The sequence below is a fragment of the Euprymna scolopes genome, chromosome 20 (assembly GCF_053919585.1).
Source record: "Euprymna scolopes isolate OS-2025 chromosome 20, ASM5391958v1, whole genome shotgun sequence".
NCBI classification, from domain to species: Eukaryota; Metazoa; Mollusca; class Cephalopoda; order Sepiida; family Sepiolidae; genus Euprymna; species Euprymna scolopes.
In genome coordinates, this window is record NC_136501.1 from 26,629,937 (window position 1) to 26,650,286 (window position 20,350).

Sequence of the window (20,350 nt, forward strand, 5' to 3'; positions counted from 1 at the left end):
TCACAAATAAAATTATAAATATTTTAAGACGAACACGGACTTTATGGACACCCTGTATATATATATATATATATATATATATATATATATATATATATATATATATATATATATATATATATATATAACTACTTCGTTTACTCACATAAATTTAATATACGAAAGTATAGATTTATGCGTAAACTTTAAGTATTTACTTCAAAAGTGCTCAATACGTAGGTAGAGCTAGTTAGTAATTTATAAAATATATATGGCGATTAAGCTACACTGAATATTCTGCGTTTCATCCACGGTAGGATTCGTCAAGCTTATGCGCAAATTCTGTGGTTGCTTCTTGTTTTTATATATGTTGAGGATTTCTAGTTAGCCAATCAGCTTTCTAGTATCCACCGCGCCCCTTCCTATCAGCCAATGGGCATGCATTTTATAGAACAAAGGATCTGTTTTAGAACTAGGTTAGTGGTTTAAGGTAGATCTTTTTCTTCCTTTTTTTATATATAAATATACCTATGTGTACACACATACATGCACATATATATACATATATATATATACATATATGTGTGATCGTTTATGTATATTCATGTTTGTTTAATTTATTTATTTGTTTGTTTTCTATTGTTATTGTTAGTTTTAAAGCTATTTTGTATCGCTATCCTAGAGTAAGTTTTATTTTGTGAACATAGTTGTTTGCTATTTCTCGTCTACAGTTTAATAGATTTTGAGGTTCTTTAAAGTACAGGATAGCAAATTTTTCATGGGGGCATAATTTACATTTGTCGTCTAAATGTCTGCATGTGGTAGCTTGTCTCATTATTTTCCATTCGACTACCGGCGAATATCCACTTTCTTTGAGTTCCCAGTATTTATTCGCTAGTGTTGTTTTTATACGGTGTTTTTTTATTTTTGAATATACTTTTGTGGTCCTAGTATCGGGTTTTGAAATCTAAGGAAGTCATGCCTATGTAATATTTCTTGTTATTCGGGTTTTCTTTCGCAAATATTGTTGCTTGATAAACTACACTTTTTGTTAGACATTTATTTCGGACTGGGTGGAAAGTGTGTGTTGTAGCCTGAAATTTCAAACTATTGAATTATACTATTCCGGCTTTTATATCTTTTATAGCTATATTGTATCAATTACTTGTTTTAACTCCTCGGCCCGGAATTGAACTCAGAACCAAGACGATGGAAACATTCTAAAATATTTTAATAATGTAAATAATTACGAACATAAACACGTGTCGCATATCTGTTTTATTAGCTGTAAAAGAAAAACAGAAGTAATTACGAAAAATGCAATTATTAGTTTTCCATTTTTGAGATAGATTATCAGGACTGACGACAATAAGAGACATAATGATAGTAATCACCTATTTTAGTGTGACAGATATTATATGACGCCGGAGGGAAATTTGAAGACGAAAACAATTAAATAATTAAAAGGAATTATTTTGGACAAAGGCAAAGATCAATATTTTTCCTAGTATATTTCGCCACAAATATAAACGTAGCATTCGTAGAATTAGTTTTTAGCCAAAATCCCACAGAAATACTTTTATTACGAAAATTCAAAATGCCGGAAAATAAAACAGTGCGAAGGCTTCAAAAGAGACCCATCATCAAATTACTAGTGGATTAGAAGTGGAATTCAAGTAAATTTGCATGAATAAAATAAATAATTTTTCAGAAACTATTTATAACAAACATTGAACGAACTACTTTATAGCAACACTTATTTAAATCTAGTAGAAATACTTGCTTTGAGATTATTAAAAATGTCGGAAAATCAACATTAATAATAGTCTTCAGCAGAAACAACTCATCTAATTATTGTAGGCTGCAAAAATATGAAATGTATATGAATTTTATACCAGGTGTTTTTATTAACCCATTAGAAACTATAATTACTTCTAAGTTTATTGAAAAGTATTTTAATCTCGATGAAATACCTGCTTCAAAACTATTCAAAATGGCGGAAAATTACATGCAATAATACTTCTACTTATTATTGAGTACTACCATAAAAACGACGTGGATATTCTCTTCTGGACTATCATATATATATATATATATATATATATATATATATATATATATATATATATATATATATATAAGCATAAGCCTGACGAATCCTAGCGTGAATAAAACCCGGAATATTCTGTGTAGCTTAATTGCCATATATATTTTTATAAATTACTATATATATATATATATATATATATATATATATATATATATATATATAAATCAGGTTGACAAGAAAGTTCTTCTGATTTTTAACTTTTAAATTCAGATGAACATATCTCGGGTTCAAAAAAATTATCGATAGAAATAAGCACCATCGGAATCTTTAATGTTTTAAAAACACAGGCGATATCAAAAATGCCTTCAGTAACTTCATCGCCACCAGAACGCAAGATTTTTTTACTTTATTGGCATAAATAAGCTTGTTTTGTATTGGTAAAAGTCTGTTGCTTCTGATGGTGCTTATTTCATTTTTGTTTGAGCCAAGATATGTGCATCTTAATTTAAAAGTTAAAAACCGCGAAAAACTTTCTTGTTATATATAATTTTCTCTTACATATAGGACAAACATTTCCCTGTGTGGCATGTGCCGTTTTATTGTAAGACTCGTCATATTTATTGAATTACTGTCGCATATATAGATAGTGACTCATTAAATAAAAGGGACATAATTAGAGTCGTATTTAATACGGCACTAGCAAATAGTTATAGCAAAGGGGAAGTAACTGCAACATTCTTTTGCATTTGCCTTGTTGCCAATCTCCACAATGCACATGAAAATGCTTTTCGTCGGTGCCAACATTTTAATTGCACCAAAATTACAGTTGATATTTAAGGATGTGCTAGCTGGAAATTACTCATAATTTTCTGGCCAATAAATCAATAGAATTTCATTCTTGGACGCAACAATCGCATAATCTTTATCCCATGACGATTTAACCTATACGAATCCGTCAATATCCTAATCGATACTGTATCAAACGAATGAATCAGTTATGCCGAGTTCAAATTCAGCAGAATATACGATGTTAATCTACGCGATAATACTCACCACAAAATAATAGAACTGCACTTTTATCTTTCAATGGGCAAAAAGGTACGTCATGGTAAGTGTAAATAATAAATTTTTAAAGATGGCCGAAAAGAGGATTAATTTCTAGTATGAATTTTACCTTCTTCATGAAGGTTCATTTTACTCTGTATATCGATTAAGTAGTCGCCAAGAAACATTAAAACTTAACCGAACTTTCTTGTATTTTGACAGCACTGAAAGTAAATTAAAAGCAGCTAAAAGTCCATCTGTGCAAAAAGGGCGCTGTCCATTTTTATGGATTTTAACATGCCACTCGCAGATTGGGAGAGCATCCGGCTAGTACAATTTTTAAACACTAAGTTAATATAATTGGGGAAAATCTATTCTTACCACAAAATACCTGATTTACTGAAGTGTTTTTAACGTAGGAGGAAAATAGGGCATAGAAATATATTAGTGCTGAAAATTGCTTATAATCTGTATTTTGTTTCGATATGTAAAAATGAAAAATGGTGAATTCGCCGTTAAAAACAAACCAAACCATTTCCGAAATCTCCCAGAACAAAATGTACCAATTAACAAAACTATATTACCTTGATCATACATTTCTAAAGCATGTTTATTTTTTATAAGAAATGTGTTATATTCCGAAAGTACGGTTGAGTGAATAAAAATTTTTAGTAGGGTTGTAAATATAAAATTTTATCATTAACTTTATTCCAATCGATTGTTAATAGAAATAGAACGTAACTTGCACGACATAATTACGTTGACATACCGGTTCTCGTTAGACCACCGAAGTTAAGTAATGTTCAGCCACGTCTGTATTAAAATGGCTGACCATTTGGAAATATCAGATACTGTACTTAGAAGAACGCCGACCTCTCATTGCAAAATTTGCAGAACCATAATATACATTCCACTACAGACGGCTTGTGAATTAATATTCTTTGCGATGAATGCAGTCTCGTTTCGTTTTTGTTTTAGACAGAGAGACAGACAGTGAGAAGGAATCGAAAGAGGTATGCACTGTATAAAATAAAAATCAATTAGCACAAAAAGAAGATCGTAAACGTATTGAGTAACTTTGCTGAGCCTATTGCAATTATTAGAACGATGAAAATGGAAATTATTTCAAACATAACTTAATCCCAAATTAAGGGATGCATGTGTTTTGTATGAGCAAAAAATATGGGGAAAGGCCCTGCAGAAACAAACATTGATTCATGCAGCTAAAGTATGGGAACATATAAGGACAAATATACTCCATTTATTGCATTACACTTGTATATATAATTTGCAATACATTAATTACATAAAGAGGAGGCAACTAGGTTCATGTTTAATATATCAATATTAAAGAGTTATAGCAAAAGAGAAGCAATTATAACATTCTTTAACACTACTTCGCCATAGTTGTCAATCTCCACAATGAACGTAAAGAATTTTACGTCGGTGCCAATATTTTATTCGTATCAAAATTACAGCTGGTGTTTGAAAACACGTTAGCATAAAATTACTCATAATTTTCGGGGCAATAAATAAATAGAATTTTATTCTTGAACACGAAAATCCATAATCATAATTCCAGTGTTCTTGTGGGTACCGTACCACACGATTGAATCAGCAGTGCCGAGTTCGAATTCAGTAGAACCTGCGATGGTAATCTACGCAATTCTTATCAATGAATAGGGAGGTGACGTTGATTCAGCGGTTAACGGCACGAACTGACGACTTGGGTGTTCCAATTTCGAATCCAGTTCGTTCTACAAAAATCACTTTCACATGGCGCTTCCTTCCTGATATCTTTTTATGAATAATTCTGACTAAAAATATCGGGTAAACCAAAGCCAATAATAGAATCTTCGGATTCATAGAATATGATGATAATGATGTAGGAGTAAAAGAGAATTTTGGGCTATGTATTAAATGAATCTAAACATGGACCCAAAGAGTATCAGTCTTTTGTATAAAATAACGTTTAATTATTTAAGATGGTTCATATAACTCGATAATCAAGTTGATGACTCGAGACAACATGGAAAGTTAACAGACATTTCTTTTATTTTCTGTTGAAAGTGAATTTAAAAAGCTAAGAGTCTATCTTTACCAAATGGGCGCCACGAATCTTTATTAATTTCACTGGTAAGTTTGTAGAACTCTCGCGGGTACAGTATTTAAACTCCAACGGTTATAAGCGGGATTTTTTAAAATTCTTATCCTAATGTATCTGATTGGCTGATGAGAATCCACTAATTGTTAACTTGTCTATTTACAGTAAAATAAATACTGCATGAACATATGCGAATTCATAATCTGGAAATTGTTTTTATATATGTTGTGTTTCACTAATGCAGTTTACGCGGTACTGAGTTGAATCCAACTTACTTGTGTAGGGAAGGTACAGAAAGGCCAAGGGGTTACCGGTTACATATAAGACTCAGTGACTTCTGTTATCAGAGCGTGCACATACGTGCTAAAAGTGGGTTTTAGGTGCAGGCCGATTAATGGGGGTAGGTTAACACCCTAATATAAATAGAAACGCAAATAGGGATTTTTGGTGAGTCTGAGACAATTGACAGTTTATTGAAGTCAAATTTAATAGACAGACGGACTTGAGTTAGTTTCGAGACCAGAAGGGTCAGAAAAATATGCGTCGACAGGGAAAAAACGCAAGAAAGCTTGAGTATACAATGTAAAAGCTTTCCTGGTTCATCCGTAGACGAAATAGAGAGATTCTTGCCAGAACCCCCCCCCAGTTTTATAAAAAATGTATCATACATTTTTCCTTACTACATATCCTATGACATTTATGGGGAAGTTCTCTAGGTCTCCAAACCCCACCGAGCAAAGAAAATGTCAGAAAATCCCCATCATTGTTTTCCATATTTTCTTCAAATAATTTCTATTGGCCAGACCTCACTAATCACTCTCATCATAATCCTAGTAACAGCCTTGGCGGGGATCTGTCTGCCTTTTTCTCTATGTGTAGCCTACCATCACCCAGCACCGATGACTGCGACTGCCTACATTGACCTATACCATCGCAAAAAAAAAAAAAAGAAAAGATTTTTATGCAGGTAATTCCTACCTTCTCGTCGGCTCTACTCAACGCCGAAGAAAAAAAATCTCTAAACACAGAGGTCTTTTACGCCTTTACCTCTTGACCTAATAACAACTCCTTCGTCCACCGGATTTCTCTGACTCTCCTCTCACCCGGATGTTTAGGCTAAGTCTTCATATCTTCATCACAAACGCACGTTACTTCTAATCAAACATATTACAATTCAGGGGAGCAAAACAAAATCTACAAAGGTCAGCACTCTAATACGCAAGATGTCTTCTAATGTACTGGTTCATTCGGATTAGCAAGCTCCGAAAACCACAGCACTTAACACAGATCTATAAAAAATATCACACCCTTAACTAACCTTAACCCTGTAAGACGCCCAGTGAATTGCCGCTCATTAATTTCCTAACTATCAGCAGTGGAGCATGTGTGAATCTCCCCACATCCTCACAGAGAATCACAAAATAACCTAACAGATATTATGTTATACAATCACTTCTGCTCGTGAACCATCTAATAAGTTACGTATTTCGGCCTTCATCCATCCCATCACCACTTGACCTTTCGTGATCGTATGTTATGGCTATATTTGCCATCCTAATGTCCGCTAGCCGTGTTTGGAAGCTTTTTTACTATGCAAAAATTGCGCCATTTATCAACTCGCCGAAGGGCATACGAACGACTCCGCTCTCATGTTTCGCTATGCAAAACGACCTTAACCCCAAATGCAACTGAGTCACGAGAAAAAAACATTCCCAAATCTGAGGAGCACGAAATCCCCCGTCAACCAATGTGTGTGCCGAAGAGAAAATCCGAAAACCCTAAATGATAAAAAAATATAATACGTGAATCATTTCTAAAACATGAAATATATTGCCGACGGTAACAAACCCTCAATTAACCTTTAACCCCTTACTTGCTGACCCCTCATGTTTAAATAACCTATGTTGAAATCCGTTCTTTTTAATCAAGTAATACTTCGGCAATATCTATTTCTTTCTATATAATTTTCTGTTTCGTTAAGTTAACAATAGGAGAAGCCCCCCCTCCAAACAAAGGCTACAAACAATTATAAATACTTTTCTAATACAAATTACATTAACAAAACATAAGATACAATCATAATCAATAAGAACCGATCAGAAACCACTGTCCAACATAACCTTTTCCCTAGCAATTAACATTTAATTGTAACCTGCAAAACAACAACAAAAATACACTTTTACACGGATCTTATAAAAAAAAGTCTAACAGGAAAAAAATAGCACTCTTTAAAAAAAAAAACACTAAAATTCGGTTAAACATTTTTTTTTGTATATCGTGTCTCTATGAACAGTCAAAATAATTCGTATATTCCAACTTTTATGCCTCTTTCTTTTTTTCTTTTCTTTTTATCCCCAATTTTTTACGGCAAATCTTTTTTCTTTTCTTTTTCTTCTGTAAACTAGAATATATATAATCTTCTATACAGTTGATATGCATTTATACAATCGAGTGTATATACACGTCGACAAGCTCTCCTTATGGACCGTTAACGTAGATACACAACGCGATAAGAGATCACACATAACCTCTTTGTTATGTTGTGTCTTCGGTGATGCTGTTCGTCCCGTCACTAGTCGATGATCTAGAAGAGCATCTAAGACTAAAACACAGCGCCAATTGTCTGACAAAAATTTCTTTATTTCGTCTACGAGTGAACCAGGAAACCTCTCTATTGTTGTCTCAAGCTTTCTTCCGTTTTTTCCGTCAACGTATCTTTTCTCTGACCCCTCTGATCTCGAAACTAATTCAAATCCGACTGCCTACCAACTTCGGCTCCAATGCACTGTCTACTCTCTCTGACTCCCCAAAAGATCTCCACGTGCGTTTCTATTTATATCAGAGTGTATGGTAACGGTACTCCATTTTAAGACGTACAGCGTAAAACGATAAAATTATCACCCCAGCAAAGACAACATGATTTCATTTCCGTTTGATGAAAACCGGTTTTCATTTTTTGTTTCAGTCCATCTACTAGCTGGCTAGTTGTGTGCAAATCGCAAGAGAGATAGGAGCCTTCCGTCATGTCTGAAAATGACACAATGTTCAACGAGCCAGATCGAAGATGCACCACTACCAATACAAGTTATGACAACATGACAACAGGACCATTGTCAGCATCCTTAAAATGTATCGCTAGATTGCCAAAAATAACATGAACGTGCCCAGGGTGTTGAAAACAAAGTTTCCGGCCACGGTTATGGTGTTTGGTGTTGTTTCATGTGAGGGTCACATCATGCCACTTCACATCTTCGAAGTCGACTTATAACTCTACACTAAAGTATACCTGGGTGTGCTGAAGAGAGTGGTGGTCAGCTGATGCAATCAGGTGGCCGCTGGCAGACCCTGGATGTGGCAGCATTGCCTTTAGAAGGAGTGTTACAACTTTGTACCCTTCTCTCACTACCCCCTCCTCCCCCGATCTAAATCCGCTAGACTAGTTCGTTTGGTCATAGGTCGGGAATATCACCAACATGACTCCCAACAACACCAAAGCCAGCCTGATGGCCGCCATCCGCTGAGTATTCCCTAAGTTCCGGCCGGCGCCTGTAAAAAAGGTATTCTTCCAGTTCCGTACCAGTATCGAGGCGATGATTGAGGCTGAATGCAGCTACATTGAGTAGATATCAGCTCTACTACATAACGAAGTTATCTGAATTGATTTATTTTTCAATAAAAGTTTTAAAATAAAGCTGTAATATTGTTTTTTTTTATATGGCAACAACTTTATCGTTCCACTCTTACAAAAATAAGAGATTAAACCAAGATTTAAATAAATTATTATTATTGTTGTCTTATATGACCTTGTATTGCTATGATTCAAGATGACACTTGAAGATTCACGCTTATTTGTGAAGTTTTTTCTAAAACTTGCATTCCTATACAAATTACACATATTTATGTAAAGTTCAGAATGTTTGCAATTCTTAACAACTGATAATTTTATGATGGAACTCTATTAAAGTTCGTAACATTTTATTTGATTTTCTGCTATTTTGAATAACCCCAAAGCAAGTATTTCTGCAAAATAAAAATATTTTTTCCTCAACCTAGAGGCAATGTTTCGATTTATGGAGAAAATTCTAGTAAGACATTGGCCTTATTTTTGTAAATTTCGCATATTGTGAACTTCTCAACCACTAATAGTTGGATGATGTGATTTTGTGGTTAATTCTCCGAAACTTTTTATAGCCTGAAAACAAATAGGTTCTACTTAAAATCAATTGCATGAAATATTGTGTTTCGATTTGTGGCGAAAAAATCTGGACAAATAATTAATCTTATTTTTGTAAATTTGACAATTTTTGCATTTTTCAATTACCAGTATTTTGATGACGCATCTCTGTTCTATTTTCCGACATTTTGAATTTTTTTAATATGCGTATTCCTGCGAGATTAGAAAGTATTTTTTGTTCTATGTAATGATGAGTATATATTTGTGGAGAAAAATTCTTGGAAAAGAATTGATATTTTACTTTTGTCCAAAATAATTCCCTTCTAATTATTTAATTACTTTCGTATAAAAATGTCCTCCCGGCGCCGTATTATATCTCTTGCACTTAAATAGGCGATTACTATCATTAGGTCTCGTATTGTTATCACTTGTTATAATCAATGTCAAAAATGGAAAAAAATCATACTTTTAGTTTTGGTAATTACTACTGTCCTTTACAAATAATAAAACACACAGGCGACGCGTGTAACATCGTGTTTAATTATGAAAGTTATTAAAATCTTACAGACTGCTGCACATACATTGATTGTGAATGCAATATCGAGTATGGGTACTTAGAAGTACGTAATTAATACGATATATATATACATATATATATATAACTACTTAATTTACTCACATAAAATTAATATACGAAAGTATAGATTTATGCGTTAACGTTAAGTATTTACTTCAAAAGTGCTCAATGCGTAGGTAGAGCCAGTTAGTAAGTTATAAAATGCATATGGCGATTAAGCTACACTGAATATTCCGCGTTTCATCCACTCTAGGATTCTTCAGGCTTATGCGCGAATTCTCTGGTTGTTTGTCGTTTTTATTATAAAATTTATTTTTTATAAAAATGACAAACAACCACAGAATTTATTTTTTATAAAAACGACAACCACCCACAGAATATATATATATATATATATATATATATATATATATATATATATATATATATATATATATATATATATATATAACATAGAAGCCAGAATGGGATCAATGTACAGTTGTAACATACTAGCAAAAACAACATGAACCTTTTCTAAACTTGAATAATAATCAATAAAGATATATACAATGGAAACTATAAAAATCAATAAATATGTCTAAAATCTTAATGATAATAATGGAAATCATGTTTTAAACTTTATAAAGGGTTACCTGTGTTGTCCGAGGCCATACACTAGGAAACATAGGGTATCCATATTATTCAAAGTAGAATATTGGAGAAAGGTGTCACATATTATTTAAAAAAAATTCTTTTTCTATCGTCTTCCTCTGCGAGCATCTTTCAATCCTCTGTTTCCAACTCCAATTGGTAATTCCAATCCCTATATTACTTTCTTATCTCCTTCTCAATCAAAAAGGATCTTCCCATTTCCGACTGAGGAGAGGACAAATACCATAGTTATATCCTGAACCGAAAACCAGCCCCATAGGACAATGGGGAAAATATCGCTATAAATGTCAATCTCCTCTGACTAATTTTATTTCTAGTGAAAGTAAAGAATATTGCAAATATATATATATATATATATATTTATTTTGTCTCAGATAATAATTTTGTGAATATCTCAGTTAGGTTAAGATGTTTAGCTGAACATACACGCGCCAAAATACACCAACGGACCATTTAATTTCATATAATAAATTACATGTGAAATAAAACAAATAATGATGTAATATAAAATGCCTTCTTGAGTTATAAACCATATCTAGTTTCAGAAGAGTTCCCTATGTGGTAATTATTCTATACCTGAGGATAACGAATTCTCAGTGGACAGCTGTTCTGTACAGGTCCAAGACTTTATAATTTTGCAGTCAAAGAGCAAAAGATACTCCTCGTGTTCACACGAAAAAATATATGGAAGGTTGCTAAAAAAAAAAGGTTTAATTTTTATGAAGCAATTCTGGTTTCTTATTGGTTGATAACAGAACGTGAAATAATTTGATTCGTCAGTTCCTAGCAGCAGCGTTTATAAATAGAATCCCCCAACTCTGAGATACCCCCATTATTAGTCAAAAATATTTCAACATACCTTCATTTCGACAACACTTTTCATCAAATTAAAATGGATTGGTAAAACCTGTATTTTCGGAAAGTAATGCTTTCCTTCTTTTATGAAGGTTTAAATATACAGCATAATCACGTTGACACATCGGTTCTCGCCAGATCACTAAAGTTAAGCAACGATGAATCTAGGCAGTATCAGATGGGTGACCATTTGGGAATGCAAGGCGCTCTACATACTGTGCCGAGACGTAGAAATTCCCACGTTAGTATCTGGGGCACATTTAATCCACTGGGAGAGATGCACCCGCTCTATTCGTTAAAACATGCATATAGGAAAAGAAAAAGCTCTGATGTAAAACCTGACGTCAACTGTCTGCTATGCGTTGTGACATCTACTGTACCGACTGAGATTAGCAGTTGCACGTAAATGTATGGTTGGTTCTGCACAAAGCCTTCACCTCTATAAACAAATCAGCTGTGTGGATTTCAGAACAACTTGTTGTGGCGAACCTCATGTCAAAATTGACAGAAGTATCATCAAATGTTAAAATCATTTGCAAAGAGTATGGTGAAGGTGATGTCGTCGTAACAATGACTCATAAATGGTTTGTTTTTTTGTTTATATTGATGGCGTCCTTTTGGCAAAGATGGATTCTTAGGTGTTTTTAATTTCCTTTCAGCGCAATTTCTGTTGTTTCTTGTCTACTTATTTGAAATATAGTGTACGATGGACCTTCATAAAGAAGTTTATTGCATACTAGTCACTTTCAGTCATCTTTATAGATTCATTATTTACACTTACCACGAAGTGCTTTTTTATTTACTCATAAACTAAAGTGCAGCTTCATGGTTTTCTGGAGAGTATTACCGCGTAGATTACCGTCGTAGATTCTACTGAATTAGAACTCGAGATAGCTTATTTCGTTTCTGTCTTAACGAGGAACTAACTGTTTTGATCCCATTTAATGCCAAACCAAAATACATATCTTAAACGATTTGTAATAGTTATATATTTGTATGCACTATTTTCTTAATAACTGGCCGATTGGCTCATTTATTAATTAAATGTGGGGGGGGGGCGTAGGAATAAAATTTTTCCACTTAGTTAGATTTTCAAGATTTCAATTATGTAATAATAATAATAATCCACCTCTGTTGCATCCCTATATTACAAGTATTTAAATGGTAGGTGCTCTGATGATTTTGCAGCCTTGTATACCCTCGACGTAAATACTCCCTACAAACCTGACAAGAAGCTAAATCCCACCTCTACACAATAGAATTCCTAAGATGCCAGAAAGCTTTTACCCTAATAGTTTATTCCCTCGGACTGCTAGACTTTGGAATTCCCTTTAAAGTCCCTGCTTCCTTGACTGTTCTGACATGCAGGAGTTCAAGAGTAATGTAAACAGGCACTTTGCTGCTCAACTCCCTCCATAGTATCCCTAAAAATTATGTCATAAATAGTAGCCCCCTACATGAAAGTGGCACTGTGCCTTTTTTTTCGGTAGAAATGCAATAAAAATATGTACGATTAAAGTTTTTCTATGATAGAAAGTCCATTTGACTCCATATTTCAAATAAGTTGACGATGTTAAAAATGAGCAGCAATTTCTTTAGCTTTGATTGCGTTGAAAAGAACTTAAAAAAACAGATAAAAGTACATATTTATTAAAAGAGGGCCATATATATTTATAGATTTTACCATGTCACTGGTGGGATTGAAGAGCACCCGGCTAGTACAATCTTGAAACTTCAACAATAATATTGAGTACTTATGCACCATGCGGACCACGTTACTGTCGACATATTCATGCAGTTTACGTAAACCACCGAAAAAGCCGAAGGAATGCTTCTTTATTTCATTATTTTTGAAAAAACTCTGGCCAAGGTTAAAATGCTAGCAAGAAAGTTTAAGTTTAAGTAAAAGAATGAAAAATATAGAAGAAAACACTCTTCGTAGGGTAATTTCAATGTAAAAATAAATTATGTTGATACAAAGAAAATACAATGAAAATTTTAATTAGAAAGCTTCTTTTCGCGTTCTCCTTTCTCATCCTGTATGTTGCAAATGTCGACTTTAATCTATTAAAAAAGAATTATTAAATTGTCTACCATAGATTTCTATTGCGTTAGTCAATTGTTAGCTGCTTCGATTTCATTGGCTAAATGCTTTGACGCCATCCGCATGTTTATATAGCTTACCGAAATATACCAACGAAACGTCGATTTTCGGACCCTCTATATTCTGCATAAGTAGCCAAGTTTATTGTCCATACACCCGGGAAACGCAGGGTAGCCATGCTAGTTCCTTACATAGTTATAGACATAGCGTTATATAGTTTTCAATGCGAGACAAGTTTCTATAGGGCTCATTTTAAAATTTTTGCTTTCTTCCTTATGCTGCTTTGGTTGAAATTTTATTTTCGAAATACAAGACATATCAATCTCCTTATATCATTTCCACATCCACTTTTTCTCTCGTTCTACTCCTTATCGTCATTCATTCCACCATCAAATACATTAATGTTTCAAACAACCAAGCCAATTTGTGTATTATTGTAATAGAAGATATCATTCGCACAAACGACCACTTTTCTGTTTGGCATGTGAGATGACGGGATTGGGGAGGGAAGAAGAAGAAGAAGAAGAAGAAGAAGGAAAGAGAAACGGAATTTTGTAGATGTGTTGCATTGCGTCAATGTTCACAATTACGGCACATGGGAGTTTATAAAAACTAAACCGGAAGTTCTTTATATATTCTACTACCGAGTCTCTTGCTAGTGTTTCCGAGTGCTTTGTGTCCCGCCGTTTATCGCATCTGAAACAAAAGCTCTCTTAAGACATAGCAACGACGAAAATCTCATTTCTTTCTGGACAAATGGGTTTTACTTTGTAACGATGAGTTTCAACGGTTGAAGTCGCGCCATCGTTTCTCATCCGTGGAAGGAAGGTGGGCATTTCTATTTTGCTATGGCTTTAGCCGCCATTTATTTCTGTCTCATCGCCTCTACATGAAACCTGCCGATACATATTATCGAGGAATCAGAGGCTGATTTTTTTCTGATCTTCTCTCTCTGACCTCCGAATCAGACTCTCGAACTTGTATGAATCTTCTCACAAAAGCGCGTTCCACGAACTGTTCTGTGACGGGGCGATCCGCATCAGGCAATGTCAACAATTGCTTTTCCTCTTAAACCCGTCTCTCTAATTTTGTTATGGCACGTTTTATAAACAAACAACCTGTCTGTGCTAATATTTTTAATCTAAAAAACAAACAAAAACATATATTGCACTAACCACAACTACTAGTCTGCCTAACCAATTATACGACCTATGGATTTTTGTATTTAAATAGTAACGCAAGTGCGAGTAATTTGCATATGAGGCGACATTTGATCGATTAAATGGACGAATTAGTTAGGAAAAGAACTCAAGTTTGAGATAGCAAAGAAAAGGCAGATACGGCAGTTTACATTTAAAAGAGTTACTGCTGAATTCTGAGATATATGTGTATTTTCAGTTTGGGTGCTGTTTCGTTCTTCGAGTGCGAGTTTACGATTAGTAAAAGAACAAAAATAAGAGTGACGCAGCCTAAGGAATAAGCGAACGTTAGGCCGTGAGAGAAATATGATCACAACTTCGACGTCAGTTATTTTTAACTCGAAAGAATTTACGTCACCAAAATAGGAATTAATTTTCAGAAAAGAACTCGTTCAGTCACGAAAAAAGTGTAGACAATTTTTTAATTATTGAAATTTGATTAATCATTAAAGCATTAAATTATATAAAACGTAAATATATGTTTCACTCTTTGTTGTTGTTACGTTGATGTGTAGCGATCGTACTGTCGGTCTTCTTAAGTGTCGTTTATTTTCGTCTCGAAATATTAATTTGTTAATCCAACAAACTCCATCACATAAAGGAGTGTGAATTGCTTCATGAAATTCTAGGAGATTTTATGATTCGTTTGTGTCTCATGTTAATAATGAGAAAAACAGATTTGTTATGTACTATCTCTCTTTTACTTCATTGTCGGAATTACGAGTTGCTTTTAATAGCTTTTTTGTTCTTTTAAAATTATCACGAACTCTTGAAAATTCAGTATGTTATATATATATTATGAGATTTTAGTTTTTATGATTTCAGGTTAAAATGAACAGCTACATCAGGAATTGAAATGCACCCAACTAAAGCTTGATTATCACAGCTGTAGAATTAAAAAAAAATGCAATCTGGACGTGAGGACACTATAGGAAAACAATATGCGATAAAATTCTGTTTTGAACTTTAAAAAATTCCACAGAAACTTATGAAATGTTTAAGACTGCTTTTGAACTATCTTGCATGAATCGAGTATAAGTTTTGGAATGGCATAAGAGATTCAAGGAAGGCAGCGAGTCTGTTAGAGATGATGAGACCTATGAGAGGAGTAAGGAAGTCAGAACACCAGAGATGATTGACCAAATAAAGAATTTCAAAGATATGGACCGTCGTATGTCTATAGAAAAAATACGTGCATACTTGGGTGTTAGTGTGGGAACTGTACACACAATTATTTGTAGGCAACTGAAGATGCGGAAGATTTACGCAAAGTTTATACGAAGTGTGCTCCATCTTTGTCACAGACTATTTCACCAACATGGGCATCAAGATAATTTCTAACTCTCAGTATCGTCCAGACCTTGATTGTGGTTATTCTCTAAGCCCAAGAAAAAAGAAGCTGTCGTTATGAGACAATCGAGGGGATGAAAGAGGCTTATGAGAGTCATTGACACACTCACACAAGAGGTGTTTCATAGGGCCTTCCAGAAGTTTGGACGGTACAATTGTATTGCAGTCGAAGAAGATTACTTCGAAGGGGACTAGAATTTCATGTGTGTACTATCAATAAAAGAGCCCATACGAAAAATGTATGGAAACTTATTGTAACGTGGGTGGGGGTATAAAACACGTTTAAAGTTTGCAAGGAAATGATGTCGTTGCTTAAAATCAACATTTTCCTGTAATGGTAACACGCTGGTAACGTAGATGAATTTAACACGTGTCTTCTGCCTGAAAAACGGAAAGAAAACTGCCGACTCCTCGTTCGGCGAGATTTGACGAGACTAGAGAGTGTGTAGGTTACATGTCCAATCTGGGTACCTGATTTCAGGTAACAGAAAAATGGTCTAGCTTTGTCCATAGATAGGAGAGTTTTTTTTTACTTCCCCTCCGACCCACTCTCTGTAAGTTCAACACTTCTGATTTATCACTAGGACTAAGACAACAGAATATTCTCATCACCCTTTAAACTCTTGAGTACACATTTGGCAAAGTGAGACACAGTTAATCAACTGAGAACCACATCACTCTATATGAAAACATATAATATCAACGAGTATATACTCACTCTATATGAAAACATATAATATCAACGAGTATATACTCACTCTATATGAAAACATATAATATCAACGAGTATATACTCACTCTATATGAAAACATATAATATCAACGAGTATATACTCACTCTATATGAAAACATATAATATCAACGAGTATATACTCACTCTATATGAAAACATATAATATCAACGAGTATATACTCACTCTATATGAAAACATATAATATCAACGAGTATATACTCACTCTATATGAAAACATATAATATCAACGAGTATATACTCACTCTATATGAAAACATATAATATCAACGAGTATATACTCACTCTATATGAAAACATATAATATCAACGAGTATATACTCACTCTATATGAAAACATATAATATCAACGAGTATATACTCACTCTATATGAAAACATATAATATCAACGAGTATATACTCGAGAGTCAAAATAATATTCTGTTGTCAAACTCTAGTTATTACGCTATCTCTCTTTTTGACTGTCTATTTAGAAACCTCTTCTCTAACTTGGTGCTGTCTGTTTACAACTTGACATCACCGTTGCATTAAACATTCAAAGTCACAACTGTTGAAATCGTCCAGAACTTTCACGTCAGCCAAATGATACTTAACTTGAACACAACCCATTTGAATCTCTAAATGAATATTCAGTAATCTACAATACTTTTAGTTGTCATTTATCTATTATTTAGCCTGCAACAAATAAAACGAGTATTTTTTGTTCATTCTTCTCTGCCACAAAAATGTCACGTTCTAAAAAGGATTAAATAAAAAAAAAAGAAACGATTTTTCTTTCAACAGAGAAAAAAGTTGTTTCCAACTGTTAAAGTTTTTTTATATAAAAAAATAAAAATAAAACTGCAAAAGGAATCATTCTTCCAAGTCGTCGTTTTGTTTGATTCTTTTATGCCTACCTATTTTGTGTCAGGCGAAAAAGATTTACGTTTTATATATGTAAAAATATTACATTACAAATCTGCAATCGAGAGAACAGATTGACGAGATCTTTTTAGATTATCTCCGCGCCTATCTATAAGAGTCATGCTGCAATAAAAACTGCACAAATTGAATGGACGTATTTTTAGAATTTTTGTTGGTCTATCACGTTTAGGTTATAAATAGAATTTTCGTTTGTCTGTCATGTTTAAGTTTCGTGTGGGATTTTGTTAGTATGTCATGTTTACATGCAAATTAGAATTTTTGTTTGTTTGTCAAGCATAAGTTTCGAATAGAATTTCCGGTTGGTTTGTCATACTTACACTTTAAATATATTTTTTGTTTAATCATTAAGCGTAAGTTTCAAATAGAATTTCCGTGTCTCTGTAGCATTATGAGTCAAATAGAATTTTCATTGATCTGTCACGCTTAAGTTAAGAATATTTTTCCGTTGGTGTGTCATGATAAAGTTTAGAATACGATTTAGGCTTTTCTGCAACGCTTAGATTATAAATAACATTTTCGTTTATTTGTCAAGCTTAATTTTTAAAATATAATTTACGATGGTCTGTCACGGTTAAATTGAGAATAGAATTTTCCCGTTGGTCTACCACGTTCATATTCACCTTAAATAGAATTTACGTTTGCAAAACGTTTGGTGTATCACACCTAAAATTTAAATATATATATTTTTTTTGGTTTGTTTAAAATTTTGAATAGAATTTTGACACACGTTTCCGGAAGCATTTACTTTGATATGCCTCCTTTACGTTTAAAATAAAATATTTGATGGCCTCTGAAGATTCAGTTTTAAATAGAAGGTCCATTGGTCTGTCATATTTAAATTCTAAATGGCATTTCCATAGTCTGTCACGTTTAAGCTAGGGAGAGAATTTTCTGTTGATACTCATTAAATTGCAGTTTCGTCGAAAACATGCAACTCGAATAGACACACTTTTTTTTGTTTTTAGATATTTCCATAAATGTGTTCTGTTTATCGGTTGATCTGTCACACTTCAATTTTAAGTTGTACTCTAAGCATACCGGTTTAATAGAATTTATTTTAGATACATCCTATTATCTGGATACGAACTTCCCTACGTTGGAGAGTCAGTCACACGTAAATTTAAAATAGCATTTCTATTGCTGACGCGTGGATCATTCTCTATTCAGAAGATTTAAAAGACGGTATCATATAAAGATACTTTGAATGATGAAGAAATGATTCCTTTCAAACAGAATTCTTACAATGCACCAAATTCCGACATTAAAAAATAGTTCACACTAATTGTTCATGAATAATAATCTTTAAATAATATAATGCCATACTTAATATACGTCCATTCAATTTGCAGGTTCAGCGATCAAAATGCTATTTAAAAATTTACTGGAACGAACTGATAGACGTATATAACATTTGAAAGATACCCAAGGACGTTTCTAAAGAATATGATTTAATACAATCAATAATAACAATAAAAACAAAGGAAAAATACTTTATTCACTCAAAATGACTTTGTCATTCAATAGGAAAAAATTACTGCATCACATCGTAAAAAAATTTTAATGCATGACAACTTTGTGGGAATTTATTAACTGCAATTTTTATTTCTAACTCTTTGTAACACGGTAGAAAGACGTTTAAATTTAGTAATAAAGTTTACCGAAGAAAGGACGTAAAAAAAGTCTCGAAATTAAGAAATAATAATAAAAAAAGGGATTTGTTTTGTAAAAAAATATTAAAATGTAATTATAGAATTCCTATGGCGTCAATCTCGGACGATTAACAAGTAGTTTATTAGAATTCGGTAAACGAAAGTAATTCAGAAAGTATTTTTAAATTTCCGACAAAATATACCATAAGTTGTGTACAAGGACACTGCGAGGATGTTTACGTCAATCGTTACGTAATCAAGAGTAATGGATATAGATAACTAGATAGAGAGAAAGAGAAAGAGGCTGAAGATAAGAAACGAGGAAATACAGATTTAGACGCATAAAGACTGATGACTTTCCGCATTCGTGAATTCAGCAGTCTCCTATGATGCCCTTGTAAAATGCACACACGCATGTCAGCATTCACACAGGAATTGGATTGGCAGTATATCTTTTAGAAAAGAATGAGAATCTAATTATTGTGTTACTCGTATTTATAAACAATAAAACATCGTTACACTAAAAATAATCACATTCTTTTGTACGTGTTTTCCATTTGCGTAATACAATGAAGTAACAACACATCAAAAGCTATTGATTGCTTCTGGCTTTCCTTTAACCCACATTAAAAAGTTAAGAGAATGAGTTATATTCTTCTTAAGAATGCCATAACACATAGAAGCAAGCATCTCTGGTGTTCTTTTAAACATGCATTTTGTTAGACAGCATATTGTTCGTTAGTCTGTCACATTATATTTCAAATAGAATTTTCGTTGGTCTCTCATGCTTAAGTTTAGAATAAGACTTCAGTTGTTCTGCTACGCTTATATTATAGATAGAATTTTTGATTGCATTTTAAGAGTAAGTTTTGAATATAATTTTCGTTGGTCTGTCACGCTTAAGTTTAGAATAGATTTTTTTGTTGGTCTGTC